Below are 17500 nucleotides of genomic sequence, written 5' to 3'. Positions count from 1 at the left end.
CTTTTCACTGCCACTGCTGTCGCCAGAGTCGGCTCGTTGGTCTAGGGGTATGATTCTCGCTTCGGGTGCGAGAGGTCCCGGGTTCAATTCCCGGACGAGCCCTTGATTTAGGCATAGTGATGGCCTACGCTCATAGTTATGCTCCTTGCAATTTCTTTGAACCTACTACCACACATGTATATACATCGGTTGGGTGGTACAGGTCGCTACAGGGCTGCTAACTGGCTCGTTGGTCTAGGGGTATGATTCTCGCTTTGGGTGCGAGAGGTCCCGGGTTCAAATCCCGGACGAGCCCAAGTCTTTCCTCTTGCCATGTCAGGACGGGGAACGTTTGGCTCTGAGGTGTAGCATGGCTTCTTTCTAGTTCCCCTCATGATAGTTGATGAGTGTGTGCTGCACGGACTTTATTTTTGCCCTAAGTAAAATTTTTTGAAATGCTACTGGCAAATGTTGTGCTAGCATGTAAGGCACCCATGATCCTAGAGCAGCCCTTGCAGAGCTTGTGTCAGTATACCACCCATACATTGTTTTTGCTGGTCACAATTTTGAAGCTTTTTTAAACAAAACATATGTATCAATAAAATCTTTAATCTACCAAAAATGGCTTCAACTAATATCAAGCATATCTATCACTTTAAAGGCAAAGCATTCATCTAGCCAATAGAAGGAACTTGCTACTGTTAAAAAAAAAAATAAATAAAAATAAAGGCACATGTGTGTGTTTAGTGTGCAAGCCGCGGATGCAGTTTCTATACCCTAGCTTCCATCTGGCTCGTTGGTCTAGGGGTATGATTCTCGCTTAGGGTGCGAGAGTAGTGGTGCTCAAATACCCCTTTTTAAAATTCGAGTTTGGTCGAATTCGAATAGTAAATTATTCGAGGTCAGTCGAATATTCGAGTCGAATAAATTTTACTATTCGATTCGACCTCGGACTTCGAGCTCACTATTCGAGTCGGTATTCGAGCTCATTATTCGAGCTGACTATTCGAATTGGCCTTAAAAAGCTTCCCAACACTTGTTTTGAGGGTGAATGATGCAAGAAACATATTTTTTTCCAAGTAACAACAGCAAGTGATTATGTGGGGATGTTCCTTTAAAAAAAAAAAAGGTGAAAAGAGAAGTTGTGTCCAGAATTTTGTTCAGTACTGTATATACTTCTTCTTCTTCTTCTTCTTCTTTATCTTCTATATCTTCTTCTTCTTCTTCTATATCTTCTTCTTCTTCTTCATCTTCTTCTTCTTCATCTTCTTCTTCTTCTTCTTCATCTTCATCTTCTTCATCTTCTTCATCTTCATCTTCTTCATCTTCTTCTTCATCTTCTTCATCTTCTTCATCTTCATCTTCTTCTTCATCTTCTTCATCTTCTTCATCTTCATCTTCTTCATCTTCTTCTTCATCTTCTTCATCTTCTTCATCTTCATCTTCTTCATCTTCATCTTCTTCATCTTCTTCTTCATCTTCTTCATCTTCTTCATCTTCATCTTCTTCTTCATCTTCTTCATCTTCTTCATCTTCATCTTCTTCATCTTCTTCTTCATCTTCTTCATCTTCTTCATCTTCATCTTCTTCATCTTCTTCTTCATCTTCTTCATCTTCTTCATCTTCATCTTCTTCATCTTCTTCATCTTCTTCATCTTCATCTTCTTCATCTTCTTCTTCATCTTCTTCATCTTCATCTTCTTCATCTTCTTCATCTTCTTCATCTTCATCTTCTTCATCTTCATCTTCTTCATCTTCTTCATCTTCTTCTTCTTCTTCTTCTTCTTCTTCTTCTACTTCTTCTTCTTCTTCTTCTTCTTCTTCTTCTTCTTCTTCTTCTTCTTCTTCTTCTTCTTCTTCTTCTTCTTCTTCTTCTTCTTCTTCTTCTTCATCTTCTTCTTCTTCATCTTCTTCTATATCGTCTTCTTCTTCACTTATTTCTCTTTTCATTTTTTTTTTTTTAAAGAAATGCAGCTATTTTTGAGCGTAACAACAAATAGCTGGTGGCGCACGCATGTTGGAAGCGCCATTGTATGTGCTCCCTGGCAGTGGAAACACACAGACAGCAGGAGGTAAATTCAGCAGCAGGATGAGGAGGATGAGTGTGTGGCAGCATGCAGTCAATGAGGCAGGCAGCGTGACATAATAGCCCTGGTACCTAGCGGTGATACCAGGGCTGTAAATAAACACAACAGGAGGTCCCAGACAGCGGTCGTGCAGCCCACATTGTGTCCAATACACAACTGGGACAACACAGTTTTCAACCCGGGCACCTCAGAAAAATTAAACCTTTTTTTGTAATGGTTTCGTAGTTTTGGTTTTACAACCAATTACACAGATATATAGCTATTTTTTAACGTAATAGCTGGTGGCAGAGTGGCAGCAGAAGGTAAATCTGTGTACCCTGGCGGTGGGAAACACAGACAGACAGCAGCAGCAGCAGGAGGAGGAATGGAGGAGTAATTATGTGAGCAGCTATTGTTTGACGTAATAGCTGGTGGCAGTGTGGCAGCAGAAGGTAATTCTGTGTACCCTGGCAGTGGGAAACACAGACAGACAGCAGCAGCAGGAGGAATGGAGGAGTAGTGTGAGTGTGGCAGCAGGCAGGCAGCGTGACATAATAGCCCTGGTACCTAGCGGTGATACCAGGGCTGTAAATAAACACAACAGGAGGTCCCAGACAGCGGTCGTGCAGCCCACATTGTGTCCAATACACAACTGGAACAACACAGTTTTCAACCCGGGCACCTCAGAAAAATTAAACCTTTTTTTTTTTTTAATGGTTTGTTTGGTTTTGGTTTTGCAACCAATATAGCTATTGTTTGACGTAATAGCTGGTGGCAGAGTGGCAGCAGAAGAAGGTAATTCTGTGTACCCTGGCAGTGGGAAACACAGACAGACAGCAGAAGGGCAGTACACAGCAGCCCACTGTAGGTGTAAAATGTGTGGCTGCAGGCGACGTAATAGTCAAAGTGAACCAGGCTGGCTTAGTGAGCAGGAGCCAGGAGGTGGTAAAGGGTGGTAAGGCACATTAACGATGGTTCCGGCAGCCAGTTCATGTCCCCCTCTCGCCGACAACAGGGGCCAGGAACTCGCCTTCCACCCACGCCTGGTTCATCTTCAGAAACGTCAGTCTGTCCACAGACTTGTGAGACAGACGTGAGCGTTTCTCGGTGACCACGCCACCAGCTGCACTGAAGCAGCGCTCGGACAGCACGCTGGAAGGGGGGCAGGACAGCACTTCCAGGGCGTACTGCGCTAGCTCGCTCCAGATCTCCATGCGCTTGACCCAATACTCCATGGGATCAACAGGGGCATCGCTGTCAAGCCCGCTGTACGACCCCATGTAGTCAGCCACCATGCGGGTCAGGCGCTGGCTGTGACCGGAGGAGGATGCTGCTGCATGCATCTCCTCTCTAGTCACTGCTGCCGGAGCCTCTACAGTCCTGTAGAGCTCGTGGCTGAGAGACAGCAGGTCTGTGGGGCGCTTGCTGCTGCTGGATGCAGGCACCTGCTGCTGCCTCTGTGCTGGCTGCTGGACAGTGGGGGTGGAAGGCTGGGGGAAGGCTTCCTCCAAGCGCTCAACAAGGGCCTGCTGCAAGCTCCTTATTTGTTGCGCTGGGTCTCCTCCTGCAGGCGGCAGGAACTGGCTCAACTTCCCCTTGAGGCGTGGGTCCAACATCATGCTGATCCAGATGTCCTCCCTCTGCTTCATCTGGATCACCCTGGGGTCCCTGCGCAGGCACGTCAGCATGTGCGCTGCCATTGGGAAGAGGCGGGCCACGTCTGCTGGCACATCGACGTCAGTGCTGTCCTCATCCTCCTCCTCTGCCGCCTCATCCTCTCTCCACCCCCGCACCAACTCAGCTGCGCTGTGCTGATCCCCCTCATCAGCAGCCAGGTCAGGGACCTCCACCAAGTCCTCCTCCTCCTCCCCCTCAGAGGTGGACTGCGCAGCTGGTTGCCGCTCCTGCTGGTCCAAGGCTGCCGCTCCCTGTTCCAGCAAAGCATCGAGGGCCCTGTTCAGCAGAGAAACCAGGGGCACCCACTCGCAGACCATAGCATGGTCCCTGCTCACCATGTTTGTGGCCTGCAGGAAGGGAGCCAGCACAAAGCACACCTGCTGCATGTGCCTCCAGTCATCATCGGGGACGATGGACGGGATGTTGCTGGTCTTGTCCCTTCTCTGAGCTGCGGAAACAGTGGCCAGGGCAAGGTACTGTTTGACAGCGTGCCTCTGTTCAACCAGACGCTCCAACATCGCCAGGGTGGAGTTCCAGCGGGTCGGAACGTCAAGGATCAGCCGATGGCGTGGCAGATCCAGCTCCTTTTGCACGTCTTCCAGGCTCGCACAGGCTGCAGCCGAGCGCCGGAAGTGACGCACAACATTCCTTGCCGTTTCCAGCAGTTCGCCCATCCCCTGGTAGGTGCGCAGGAACTTCTGCACCACCAGGTTCAGCACGTGGGCAAGACAGGGGATGTGGGTCAGGCTTCCCCTGTCTATGGCAGCAACCAGATTGGCCCCATTGTCGGACACCACCTCTCCGACTCTGAGGCCTCTGGGGGTCAGCCAAATCCTCTCCTGCTCCTGGAGTTTGGCCAACACGTGGGCTGCCGTCAGCTTGGTCTTGCCAAGGCTGACCAAGTGCAGCAGCGCTTGGCAGTGGCGGGCCTTCACGCTGCTGCTGAGGCGGGGGGTTTGGCCAGGTGTGGCGGAGGATGGCAGAGGATCGGAGGAACCCGCTGCAGTTCCCCTGACCCTGCGGGGTGGCACCACCCACTGTGTTGCTGCTGCTGCTGCTGTGCCCGCTGCTGCTCTCCCATCCTCACCCCCTTCCACCAAGCTGACCCAGTGGACAGTGAAGGACAGGTAGCGGCCTGTCCCGAAGCGGCTGCTCCAGGAGTCCATGGTGACGTGGACCCTTTCACCAACCGCGTGCTCCAGCCCTCGCTCCACATTGGCCATCACAAAGCGGTGCAGTGCAGGAATGGCCTTGCGGGCGAAGAAGTGTCTGCTGGGGAGCTGCCAGTCTGGGGCTGCGCAAGCAAGCAGCGCCCGCATGTCGCTCCCCTCCTGCACGAGCGTGTACGGCAGGAGTTGGGAGCACATGGCCCGTGCCAGCAAGCCGTTCAGCTGCCGCACGCGACGGCTGCTGGGAGGCAGAGCCCTAACCACCCCCTGGAAGGACTCGCTCAAAAGGCTCTGGCGTGGCCTTTTGCTGACACGGGAATCAGCAGACACAGCGGAGGAGGCCACTGAGGACTGGCTGCCAGAACAGGCCTCAGTGTCGGCGGCAGGAGTTGCAGAGGGGGGAGGAGCAGTGCGTTTCCGCACTCCTGCTGGTGCTGCTGGAGGAGCAGGAGGGCGGGTGGCTGCTGTTGCTGCTGCTGCTGCTGAAGGCTGTGCAGTGATGGGTGTGGTGCCACTGCCAGCACCAGATGCCTTCAGCCTCTGGAACTCCTCATGCTGGTGGAAATGTTTAGCCGCAAGGTGGTTGATGAGCGAGCTGGTGCTGAACTTTAAGGGGTCTGCACCTCTGCTCAACTTCCGCTGACAGTGGTTGCAAGTGGCGTACTTGCTGTACACAGTGGGCATGGTGAAAAAGCGCCAGATTGGTGACAGAAACATCCCCCTACGGCATGGAAGCGCTGCTGCCTGTCTCCCTGTGGTGGTTGGGGGGGGGGGCTTGGGTGCGGCTGGTGGTGGTACTGGCTGATGCTGCTGCTGCTGCTGAGCCTGAGACACCAGCAGGCTGTGGGACGCTGCCAATGCTTGCAATGATGCGCCTCCTTGCAAGGCCCACAAGCGCATCCTCCTCCTCCTCCGAGCTGCTGAGGACGACATCCCCTGGAGGTGGTGGCACCCAGTCTCTGTCTGTCACCGGGTCATCACCATCATCCTCCCCCTCCTGAAACATGTCCTGCTGGGATGATGACCCCCCAAACTCCTCTCCTGATGCATGGATGGGCTGCTTGACTGTCGCCACAGTCTTGCTGTCCAATCCCTCATCCCCCAAAGTGCCCATCAGCATCTCCTCCTCAAAATCGCCAACAACAGCAGACAAATGACTCATCATGCCTGGGGTCAAAAGAGTGCTGAATGACAGGTCGGCGACTGACGGTGAACTGGCCTCCTCCCCAGACCCTGCTGGGCGGCTGCTGCAAACAGGGGTGGTGGTGGTGGTGGTGGTGGTGAGGGTGGAGGCCTCGGATGCAGAGCTGATGGCGGGCTGCTCATCCTCCGTCATGAGTTGCACCACAGTGTCTGCATCCTTTTCCTCAATGGGACGTTTCCGACCCGGCTGGAGGAAAATCGGAGCAGGTGCTACACGCTGCTGCTGCTGTGTCTCTGCAGCGTGAGTTGCAGATGCTCCTGCTGGGCGGCGCCCAAGGCGTCCACGGCCAGTGGCTATGGGAGGAATGTTAGCCACTGACGCTGCTGCTGCTGCTGCGGAACTGTGCATGGTGGCGCGCCCGCGGCCGCGGCTTGCCACAATGCTGCTCCCTCTCCTCCTGATTCCCTTGCTGCCCTTCCCCTTGCCCAAACCGCGCTGGCTGCCACTTCCAGACATCTTCAATGTTTTGGGCGTATAGACAAAACTTTTTTAAAAGGGCGGATGAAAAGTGGGGTACTTTAATGGAGTGGGTTGGTTGGTGAGGTGACTGAGTGAGTGTCCCCTAGTACAGTAAGTAAGTAGTAACAGTCAGGAAGTACAACTAGCAGTTACAATAATCAGTAGTAATCACAAGTAAATTTAGTGTGTGTACACTCAGACAGTGAGTGCACGCACGCAGGAGCTAGTAGCCTATGAACACAGTGACTGAGTGTCCTAGACTCCTAGTACAGTAAGAGTAAGTAGTAACAGTAAGTAGAACTAACTAATTACAATAATCAATCAGCGATCAGAAGGAAATGGAGTGTGGGTGTGTGTACATTCAGACAGTGAGTGCACGCAGGCAGGAGCTAGTAGCCTATGAACACAGTGACTGAGTGTCCTAGACTCCTAGTACAGTAAGAGTAAGTAGTAACAGTAAGTAGAACTAACTAATTACAATAATCAATCAGCGATCAGAAGGAAATGGAGTGTGGGTGTGTGTACACTCAGACAGTGAGTGCACGCAGGCAGGAGCTAGTAGCCTATGAACACAGTGACTGAGTGTCCAAGACTCCTAGTACAGTAAGAGTAAGTAGTAACACCAGTAAGTAGAACTAACTAATTACAATAATCAATCAGCGATCAGAAGGAAATGGAGTGTGGGTGTGTGTACACTCAGACAGTGAGTGCACGCAGGCAGGAGCTAGTAGCCTATGAACACAGTGACTGAGTGTCCTAGACTCCTAGTACAGTAAGAGTAAGTAGTAACAGTAAGTAGAACTAACTAATTACAATAATCAATCAGCGATCAGAAGGAAATGGAGTGTGGGTGTGTGTACACTCAGACAGTGAGTGCACGCAGGCAGGAGCTAGTAGCCTATGAACACAGTGACTGAGTGTCCTAGACTCCTAGTACAGTAAGAGTAAGTAATAACAGTAAGTAGAACTAACTAATTACAATAATCAATCAGCGATCAGAAGGAAATGGAGTGTGGGTGTGTGTACACTCAGACAGTGAGTGCACGCACGCAGGAGCTAGTAGCCTATGAACACAGTGACTGAGTGTCCTAGACTCCTAGTACAGTAAGAGTAAGTAGTAACACCAGTAAGTAGAACTAACTAATTACAATAATCAATCAGCGATCAGAAGGAAATGGAGTGTGGGTGTGTGTACACTCAGACAGTGAGTGCACGCACGCAGGAGCTAGTAGCCTATGAACACAGTGACTGAGTGTCCTAGACTCCTAGTACAGTAAGAGTAAGTAATAACAGTAAGTAGAACTAACTAATTACAATAATCAATCAGCGATCAGAAGGAAATGGAGTGTGGGTGTGTGTACACTCAGACAGTGAGTGCACGCACGCAGGAGCTAGTAGCCTATGAACACAGTGACTGAGTGTCCTAGACTCCTAGTACAGTAAGAGTAAGTAGTAACAGTAAGTAGAACTAACTAATTACAATAATCAATCAGCGATCAGAAGGAAATGGAGTGTGGGTGTGTGTACACTCAGACAGTGAGTGCACGCAGGCAGGAGCTAGTAGCCTATGAACACAGTGACTGAGTGTCCTAGACTCCTAGTACAGTAAGAGTAAGTAATAACAGTAAGTAGAACTAACTAATTACAATAATCAATCAGCGATCAGAAGGAAATGGAGTGTGGGTGTGTGTACACTCAGACAGTGAGTGCACGCACGCAGGAGCTAGTAGCCTATGAACACAGTGACTGAGTGTCCTAGACTCCTAGTACAGTAAGAGTAAGTAGTAACACCAGTAAGTAGAACTAACTAATTACAATAATCAATCAGCGATCAGAAGGAAATGGAGTGTGGGTGTGTGTACACTCAGACAGTGAGTGCACGCACGCAGGAGCTAGTAGCCTATGAACACAGTGACTGAGTGTCCTAGACTCCTAGTACAGTAAGAGTAAGTAATAACAGTAAGTAGAACTAACTAATTACAATAATCAATCAGCGATCAGAAGGAAATGGAGTGTGGGTGTGTGTACACTCAGACAGTGAGTGCACGCACGCAGGAGCTAGTAGCCTATGAACACAGTGACTGAGTGTCCTAGACTCCTAGTACAGTAAGAGTAAGTAGTAACACCAGTAAGTAGAACTAACTAATTACAATAATCAATCAGCGATCAGAAGGAAATGGAGTGTGGGTGTGTGTACACTCAGACAGTGAGTGCACGCACGCAGGAGCTAGTAGCCTATGAACACAGTGACTGAGTGTCCTAGACTCCTAGTACAGTAAGAGTAAGTAATAACAGTAAGTAGAACTAACTAATTACAATAATCAATCAGCGATCAGAAGGAAATGGAGTGTGGGTGTGTGTACACTCAGACAGTGAGTGCACGCAGGCAGGAGCTAGTAGCCTATGAACACAGTGACTGAGTGTCCTAGACTCCTAGTACAGTAAGAGTAAGTAGTAACAGTAAGTAGAACTAACTAATTACAATAATCAATCAGCGATCAGAAGGAAATGGAGTGTGGGTGTGTGTACATTCAGACAGTGAGTGCACGCAGGCAGGAGCTAGTAGCCTATGAACACAGTGACTGAGTGTCCTAGACTCCTAGTACAGTAAGAGTAAGTAGTAACAGTAAGTAGAACTAACTAATTACAATAATCAATCAGCGATCAGAAGGAAATGGAGTGTGGGTGTGTGTACACTCAGACAGTGAGTGCACGCAGGCAGGAGCTAGTAGCCTATGAACACAGTGACTGAGTGTCCTAGACTCCTAGTACAGTAAGAGTAATTAGTAACACCAGTAAGTAGAACTAACTAATTACAATAATCAATCAGCGATCAGAAGGAAATGGAGTGTGGGTGTGTGTACACTCAGACAGTGAGTGCACGCAGGCAGGAGCTAGTAGCCTATGAACATAGTGACTGAGTGTCCTAGACTCCTAGTACAGTAAGAGTAAGTAGTAACAGTAAGTAGAACTAACTAATTACAATAATCAATCAGCGATCAGAAGGAAATGGAGTGTGGGTGTGTGTACACTCAGACAGTGAGTGCACGCAGGCAGGAGCTAGTAGCCTATGAACACAGTGACTGAGTGTCCTAGACTCCTAGTACAGTAAGAGTAAGTAATAACAGTAAGTAGAACTAACTAATTACAATAATCAATCAGCGATCAGAAGGAAATGGAGTGTGGGTGTGTGTACACTCAGACAGTGAGTGCACGCACGCAGGAGCTAGTAGCCTATGAACACAGTGACTGAGTGTCCTAGACTCCTAGTACAGTAAGAGTAAGTAGGAACACCAGTAAGTAGAACTAACTAATTACAATAATCAATCAGCGATCAGAAGGAAATGGAGTGTGGGTGTGTGTACACTCAGACAGTGAGTGCACGCACGCAGGAGCTAGTAGCCTATGAACACAGTGACTGAGTGTCCTAGACTCCTAGTACAGTAAGAGTAAGTAATAACAGTAAGTAGAACTAACTAATTACAATAATCAATCAGCGATCAGAAGGAAATGGAGTGTGGGTGTGTGTACACTCAGACAGTGAGTGCACGCACGCAGGAGCTAGTAGCCTATGAACACAGTGACTGAGTGTCCTAGACTCCTAGTACAGTAAGAGTAAGTAGTAACAGTAAGTAGAACTAACTAATTACAATAATCAATCAGCGATCAGAAGGAAATGGAGTGTGGGTGTGTGTACACTCAGACAGTGAGTGCACGCAGGCAGGAGCTAGTAGCCTATGAACACAGTGACTGAGTGTCCTAGACTCCTAGTACAGTAAGAGTAAGTAATAACAGTAAGTAGAACTAACTAATTACAATAATCAATCAGCGATCAGAAGGAAATGGAGTGTGGGTGTGTGTACACTCAGACAGTGAGTGCACGCACGCAGGAGCTAGTAGCCTATGAACACAGTGACTGAGTGTCCTAGACTCCTAGTACAGTAAGAGTAAGTAGTAACACCAGTAAGTAGAACTAACTAATTACAATAATCAATCAGCGATCAGAAGGAAATGGAGTGTGGGTGTGTGTACACTCAGACAGTGAGTGCACGCACGCAGGAGCTAGTAGCCTATGAACACAGTGACTGAGTGTCCTAGACTCCTAGTACAGTAAGAGTAAGTAATAACAGTAAGTAGAACTAACTAATTACAATAATCAATCAGCGATCAGAAGGAAATGGAGTGTGGGTGTGTGTACACTCAGACAGTGAGTGCACGCACGCAGGAGCTAGTAGCCTATGAACACAGTGACTGAGTGTCCTAGACTCCTAGTACAGTAAGAGTAAGTAGTAACAGTAAGTAGAACTAACTAATTACAATAATCAATCAGCGATCAGAAGGAAATGGAGTGTGGGTGTGTGTACACTCAGACAGTGAGTGCACGCAGGCAGGAGCTAGTAGCCTATGAACACAGTGACTGAGTGTCCTAGACTCCTAGTACAGTAAGAGTAAGTAATAACAGTAAGTAGAACTAACTAATTACAATAATCAATCAGCGATCAGAAGGAAATGGAGTGTGGGTGTGTGTACACTCAGACAGTGAGTGCACGCACGCAGGAGCTAGTAGCCTATGAACACAGTGACTGAGTGTCCTAGACTCCAAGTACAGTAAGAGTAAGTAGTAACACCAGTAAGTAGAACTAACTAATTACAATAATCAATCAGCGATCAGAAGGAAATGGAGTGTGGGTGTGTGTACACTCAGACAGTGAGTGCACGCACGCAGGAGCTAGTAGCCTATGAACACAGTGACTGAGTGTCCTAGACTCCTAGTACAGTAAGAGTAAGTAATAACAGTAAGTAGAACTAACTAATTACAATAATCAATCAGCGATCAGAAGGAAATGGAGTGTGGGTGTGTGTACACTCAGACAGTGAGTGCACGCACGCAGGAGCTAGTAGCCTATGAACACAGTGACTGAGTGTCCTAGACTCCTAGTACAGTAAGAGTAAGTAGTAACACCAGTAAGTAGAACTAACTAATTACAATAATCAATCAGCGATCAGAAGGAAATGGAGTGTGGGTGTGTGTACACTCAGACAGTGAGTGCACGCACGCAGGAGCTAGTAGCCTATGAACACAGTGACTGAGTGTCCTAGACTCCTAGTACAGTAAGAGTAAGTAATAACAGTAAGTAGAACTAACTAATTACAATAATCAATCAGCGATCAGAAGGAAATGGAGTGTGGGTGTGTGTACACTCAGACAGTGAGTGCACGCAGGCAGGAGCTAGTAGCCTATGAACACAGTGACTGAGTGTCCTAGACTCCTAGTACAGTAAGAGTAAGTAGTAACAGTAAGTAGAACTAACTAATTACAATAATCAATCAGCGATCAGAAGGAAATGGAGTGTGGGTGTGTGTACATTCAGACAGTGAGTGCACGCAGGCAGGAGCTAGTAGCCTATGAACACAGTGACTGAGTGTCCTAGACTCCTAGTACAGTAAGAGTAAGTAGTAACAGTAAGTAGAACTAACTAATTACAATAATCAATCAGCGATCAGAAGGAAATGGAGTGTGGGTGTGTGTACACTCAGACAGTGAGTGCACGCAGGCAGGAGCTAGTAGCCTATGAACACAGTGACTGAGTGTCCTAGACTCCTAGTACAGTAAGAGTAAGTAGTAACACCAGTAAGTAGAACTAACTAATTACAATAATCAATCAGCGATCAGAAGGAAATGGAGTGTGGGTGTGTGTACACTCAGACAGTGAGTGCACGCAGGCAGGAGCTAGTAGCCTATGAACATAGTGACTGAGTGTCCTAGACTCCTAGTACAGTAAGAGTAAGTAGTAACAGTAAGTAGAACTAACTAATTACAATAATCAATCAGCGATCAGAAGGAAATGGAGTGTGGGTGTGTGTACACTCAGACAGTGAGTGCACGCAGGCAGGAGCTAGTAGCCTATGAACACAGTGACTGAGTGTCCTAGACTCCTAGTACAGTAAGAGTAAGTAATAACAGTAAGTAGAACTAACTAATTACAATAATCAATCAGCGATCAGAAGGAAATGGAGTGTGGGTGTGTGTACACTCAGACAGTGAGTGCACGCACGCAGGAGCTAGTAGCCTATGAACACAGTGACTGAGTGTCCTAGACTCCTAGTACAGTAAGAGTAAGTAGGAACACCAGTAAGTAGAACTAACTAATTACAATAATCAATCAGCGATCAGAAGGAAATGGAGTGTGGGTGTGTGTACACTCAGACAGTGAGTGCACGCACGCAGGAGCTAGTAGCCTATGAACACAGTGACTGAGTGTCCTAGACTCCTAGTACAGTAAGAGTAAGTAATAACAGTAAGTAGAACTAACTAATTACAATAATCAATCAGCGATCAGAAGGAAATGGAGTGTGGGTGTGTGTACACTCAGACAGTGAGTGCACGCACGCAGGAGCTAGTAGCCTATGAACACAGTGACTGAGTGTCCTAGACTCCTAGTACAGTAAGAGTAAGTAGTAACAGTAAGTAGAACTAACTAATTACAATAATCAATCAGCGATCAGAAGGAAATGGAGTGTGGGTGTGTGTACACTCAGACAGTGAGTGCACGCAGGCAGTAGCTAGTAGCCTATGAACACAGTGACTGAGTGTCCTAGACTCCTAGTACAGTAAGAGTAAGTAATAACAGTAAGTAGAACTAACTAATTACAATAATCAATCAGCGATCAGAAGGAAATGGAGTGTGGGTGTGTGTACACTCAGACAGTGAGTGCACGCACGCAGGAGCTAGTAGCCTATGAACACAGTGACTGAGTGTCCTAGACTCCTAGTACAGTAAGAGTAAGTAGTAACACCAGTAAGTAGAACTAACTAATTACAATAATCAATCAGCGATCAGAAGGAAATGGAGTGTGGGTGTGTGTACACTCAGACAGTGAGTGCACGCACGCAGGAGCTAGTAGCCTATGAACACAGTGACTGAGTGTCCTAGACTCCTAGTACAGTAAGAGTAAGTAATAACAGTAAGTAGAACTAACTAATTACAATAATCAATCAGCGATCAGAAGGAAATGGAGTGTGGGTGTGTGTACACTCAGACAGTGAGTGCACGCACGCAGGAGCTAGTAGCCTATGAACACAGTGACTGAGTGTCCTAGACTCCTAGTACAGTAAGAGTAAGTAGTAACACCAGTAAGTAGAACTAACTAATTACAATAATCAATCAGCGATCAGAAGGAAATGGAGTGTGGGTGTGTGTACACTCAGACAGTGAGTGCACGCACGCAGGAGCTAGTAGCCTATGAACACAGTGACTGAGTGTCCTAGACTCCTAGTACAGTAAGAGTAAGTAATAACAGTAAGTAGAACTAACTAATTACAATAATCAATCAGCGATCAGAAGGAAATGGAGTGTGGGTGTGTGTACACTCAGACAGTGAGTGCACGCACGCAGGAGCTAGTAGCCTATGAACACAGTGACTGAGTGTCCTAGACTCCTAGTACAGTAAGAGTAAGTAATAACAGTAAGTAGAACTAACTAATTACAATAATCAATCAGCGATCAGAAGGAAATAGAGTGTGTGTTGTGTGTGTACACTCAGACAGTGAGTGCGCACACGCAGGAGCTAGTAGCCTATATGAACAGTGACAGTGAGTGTCCCTACGGGTACAGTAAGAGTAAGTAGTAAGTAAGTACAACTAACAATAATCAATCAGTAATCAGAAGGAAATAGAGTGTGTGTACACACAGACAGTGAGTGAGTGCACACACGCAGGAGCTAGCTAGTAGCCTATAAACAGTGACAGTCAGTGAGTGTCCTACTCCTAGTACAGTATAACTACAATACTATTAGTAAAGGACAGCAGAAATACTGGTATAGATGAGAGAAATAAACAGAGGACAGCTGCCCACAGAGGCAAGGCCCCCCTGAGGCCTAAACCTGTAAGCTTGCAGCAGCTGCCTGCAGTTCTCTAATGTAACACACAAGCTACTAACTAAAATACAATGTCTATCTAACTAACAACAATATAGGTGTATATGGCAGGTGTAGGTGAGCAAAAACGCTAGGTAAATGACCACAATAGAGCACTTGCTAAGCCAAAGCACAAAGGAGCAACTCTCTCTCTGTACAAGTATCAGGCAAGGACGGAGAAACGTAACATGGCGGCCGCTATTTATAGGGTAGGGGCTGGCCAGGGTCCCCCTCTGTGATTGGCTGCCGTCAGAGGGCCTGGGAGCCCTCTGATTGGCTCTAAGGACATCAATCTGGGCTATGACGCTATTCGAGCTCGGTACCGAGCTCGAATAGCGCCGGTTTGCTCGAATAGCTCGAATAGTGAATGGGCTATTCGAGTGTACTCGGATAGCCCATTCGAATAGCTCCAGCTATTCGGAGCTCGAATACCGAGCTCGAATAGCTGAAAAAGAGCTCGAATATTCGAGCTACTCGAATATTCGAGCTCTGCTGAGCACCACTATGCGAGAGGTCCCGGGTTCAAATCCCGGACGAGCCCTTCCTTCAAACTACGTGTTGAACAGAAGCGAAAGAGTGCTCTTGCTAAAAGTAAGTGAAGAAATCAAGTAAAGCCCACTTATAGCCTGTTCCACCACTCTGTGTCCTTTTCACTGCCACTGCTGTCGCCAGAGTCGGCTCGTTGGTCTAGGGGTATGATTCTCGCTTCGGGTGCGAGAGGTCCTGGGTTCAATTCCCGGACGAGCCTTTGATTTAGGCATAGTGATGGCCTACGCTCATAGTTATGCTCCTTGCAATTTCTTTGAACCTACTACCACACATGTAGAGATGAGCGTAATGACCAAATTACGATTTTGCGAAATTTCGCGTAATTAGTGTAATTACGATTATGGCCGTAAGTACATAATCGTAATGAAGAAGGATTTCGCGAAATTTCGCGTAAGCGTAATTTTCGCGTAATTTTCGCATTACAGTCGTATCATGCCGTAATTTCGCATTAAACGCTACCCTAATTTCGCGTTAAACCGTAACGCTCCGTATAATATAAAAAAGCCGCCGACTTTAAGGGTTAATAGCAAAGCCCCCTTAAATGCTAAGAGCCTCAAATTTGGAGAATATATTAAGGAGATCAGGAGGAATAAGAGGAAAATTTTTTTTTTCAAAAAGACCTTATAGTTTTTGAGAAAATCGATGTTAAAGTTTCAAAGGAAAAATGTAAACATTTAAAAACCCGCCGACTTTAACGGTTAATAGCAAAGCCTGCTTAAAGTTTAGGAACACCAAATTCCCAGGGTATATTAAGGGGATCAGTGGGAATAAGAGGAAAACATTTTTTTTCAAAAAGACCTTATAGTTTTTGAGAAAATCGATTTTTAAGTTTCAAGGGCGAAAATGTCTTTTAAATGCGGAAAATGTCAGTTTTTTTTGCACAGGTAACAATAGTGTATTATTTTCATAGATTCCCCCAAGTGGGAAGAGTTTTACTTACTTCGTTCTGAGTGTGGGAAATATAAAAAAAAAACGACGTGGGGTCCCCCCTCCCAGACCTCTTTAACCCCTTGTCCCCCATGCAGGCTGGGATAGCCAGAATGCGGAGCACCGGCCGCGTGGGGCTCCGCACCCTGACTATACCAGCCCGCATGGTCCATGGATTGGGGGGTCTCGGAAGGGGAGGGGCAGCCAAGCTTTCCCCTCCCCCTCCGAGCCCTTGTCCAATCCAAGGACAAGGGGCTCTTCTCCACCTCCGATGGGCGGTGGAGGTGGAGGCCGCGATTTCCTGGGTGGGGGGTTCATGGTGGAATCTGGGAGTCCCCTTTAAAAAGGGGTCCCCCAGATGCCCACCCCCCTCCCAGGAGAAATGAGTATAGAGGTACTTGTAGTACCCCTTACCCATTTCCTTTAAGAGTTAAAAGTAAATAAACACACAAACACATAGAAAAAGTATTTTAATTGAACAAAAAACATAACCACGAAAAAAGTCCTTTAATATTCTTAATTAACCATTAATACTTACCTGTCCCTTTAAATAAATGATCCCACGCAATATCCTCGGAAATGTTCTATCAGTTACAATGTAACAAAGTTATTATGTAACAACTTTGTTACATTGTAACTACGCCGCACCCGACGCCACTCGCCGCTCAGCCGCCGCATACGCGTCCGTGCAGGACGCTAAGTCCCCGCAGCTCCCGCTGTCCACCCCGCCCACATCTGTCACCCACATGTCACCCACATGTGGGTGACATGTGGGTGACATGTGGGAGAGGCGGGGAGGGCAGCGGAGCCGGCGGGGACTTAGCGTCCTGCACGGACCCGACAGAGCTCTGAGCTATATAGCTCAGAGCTCTGAGAAGCATCTTTGTATTTGGGCTCCAAGGAGCCCCATTGGTCCTTAGCAGACCAATGGGGTTCCTTCAAATCAGAAGGAACCCCATTGGTCTGCTAAGGACCAATGGGGCTCCTTGGAGCCCAAATACAAAGATGCTTTCGAGAGCTCTGAGCTATAGCTCAGAGCTCTGTCGGGTCCTGCAGCGCAGACGCGGCGGCGGCGGTGAGTGACGTCGGGTGCGGCGTAGTTACAATGTAACAAAGTTGTTATATTGTAATAACTTTGCTACATTGTAACTGATAGAACATTTCCGAGGATATTGCGTGGGATCATTTATTTAAAGGGACAGGTAAGTATTAATGGTTAATTAAGAATATTAAAGGACTTTTTTTCGTGGTTATGTTTTTTGTTCAATTAAAATACTTTTTCTATGTGTTTGTGTGTTTATTTACTTTTAACTCTTAAAGGAAATGGGTAAGGGGTACTACAAGTACCTCTATACTCATTTCTCCTGGGAGGGGGGTGGGCATCTGGGGGACCCCTTTTTAAAGGGGACTCCCAGATTCCACCATGAACCCCCCACCCAGGAAATCGCGGCCTCCACCTCCACCGCCCATCGGAGGTGGAGAAGAGCCCCTTGTCCTTGGATTGGACAAGGGCTCGGAGGGGGAGGGGAAAGCTTGGCTGCCCCTCCCCTTCC

The 17500-nt window shown here is 47.4% G+C and overlaps 3 non-coding genes across 3 annotated transcripts; all 3 read left to right on the top strand.

Annotated features, from left to right (window-relative positions):
- The first annotated feature begins 30 nt into the window (after positions 1 to 30).
- Positions 31 to 102, top strand: TRNAP-CGG (transfer RNA proline (anticodon CGG)). The gene has a single exon. It is a non-coding gene; the product is annotated as a tRNA-Pro (tRNA).
- A 121-nt stretch (positions 103 to 223) lies between these two features.
- Positions 224 to 295, top strand: TRNAP-UGG (transfer RNA proline (anticodon UGG)). The gene has a single exon. It is a non-coding gene; the product is annotated as a tRNA-Pro (tRNA).
- Positions 296 to 15147: 14852 nt separating this feature from the next.
- TRNAP-CGG (transfer RNA proline (anticodon CGG)) lies at positions 15148 to 15219 on the top strand. The gene has a single exon. It is a non-coding gene; the product is annotated as a tRNA-Pro (tRNA).
- The last annotated feature ends 2281 nt before the right edge of the window (positions 15220 to 17500 follow it).

This window comes from Hyperolius riggenbachi, chromosome 4 (genome assembly GCF_040937935.1).
Source record: "Hyperolius riggenbachi isolate aHypRig1 chromosome 4, aHypRig1.pri, whole genome shotgun sequence".
Lineage (NCBI taxonomy): Eukaryota > Metazoa > Chordata > Amphibia > Anura > Hyperoliidae > Hyperolius > Hyperolius riggenbachi.
This window is presented reverse-complemented; position numbering and strand designations above follow the sequence as displayed.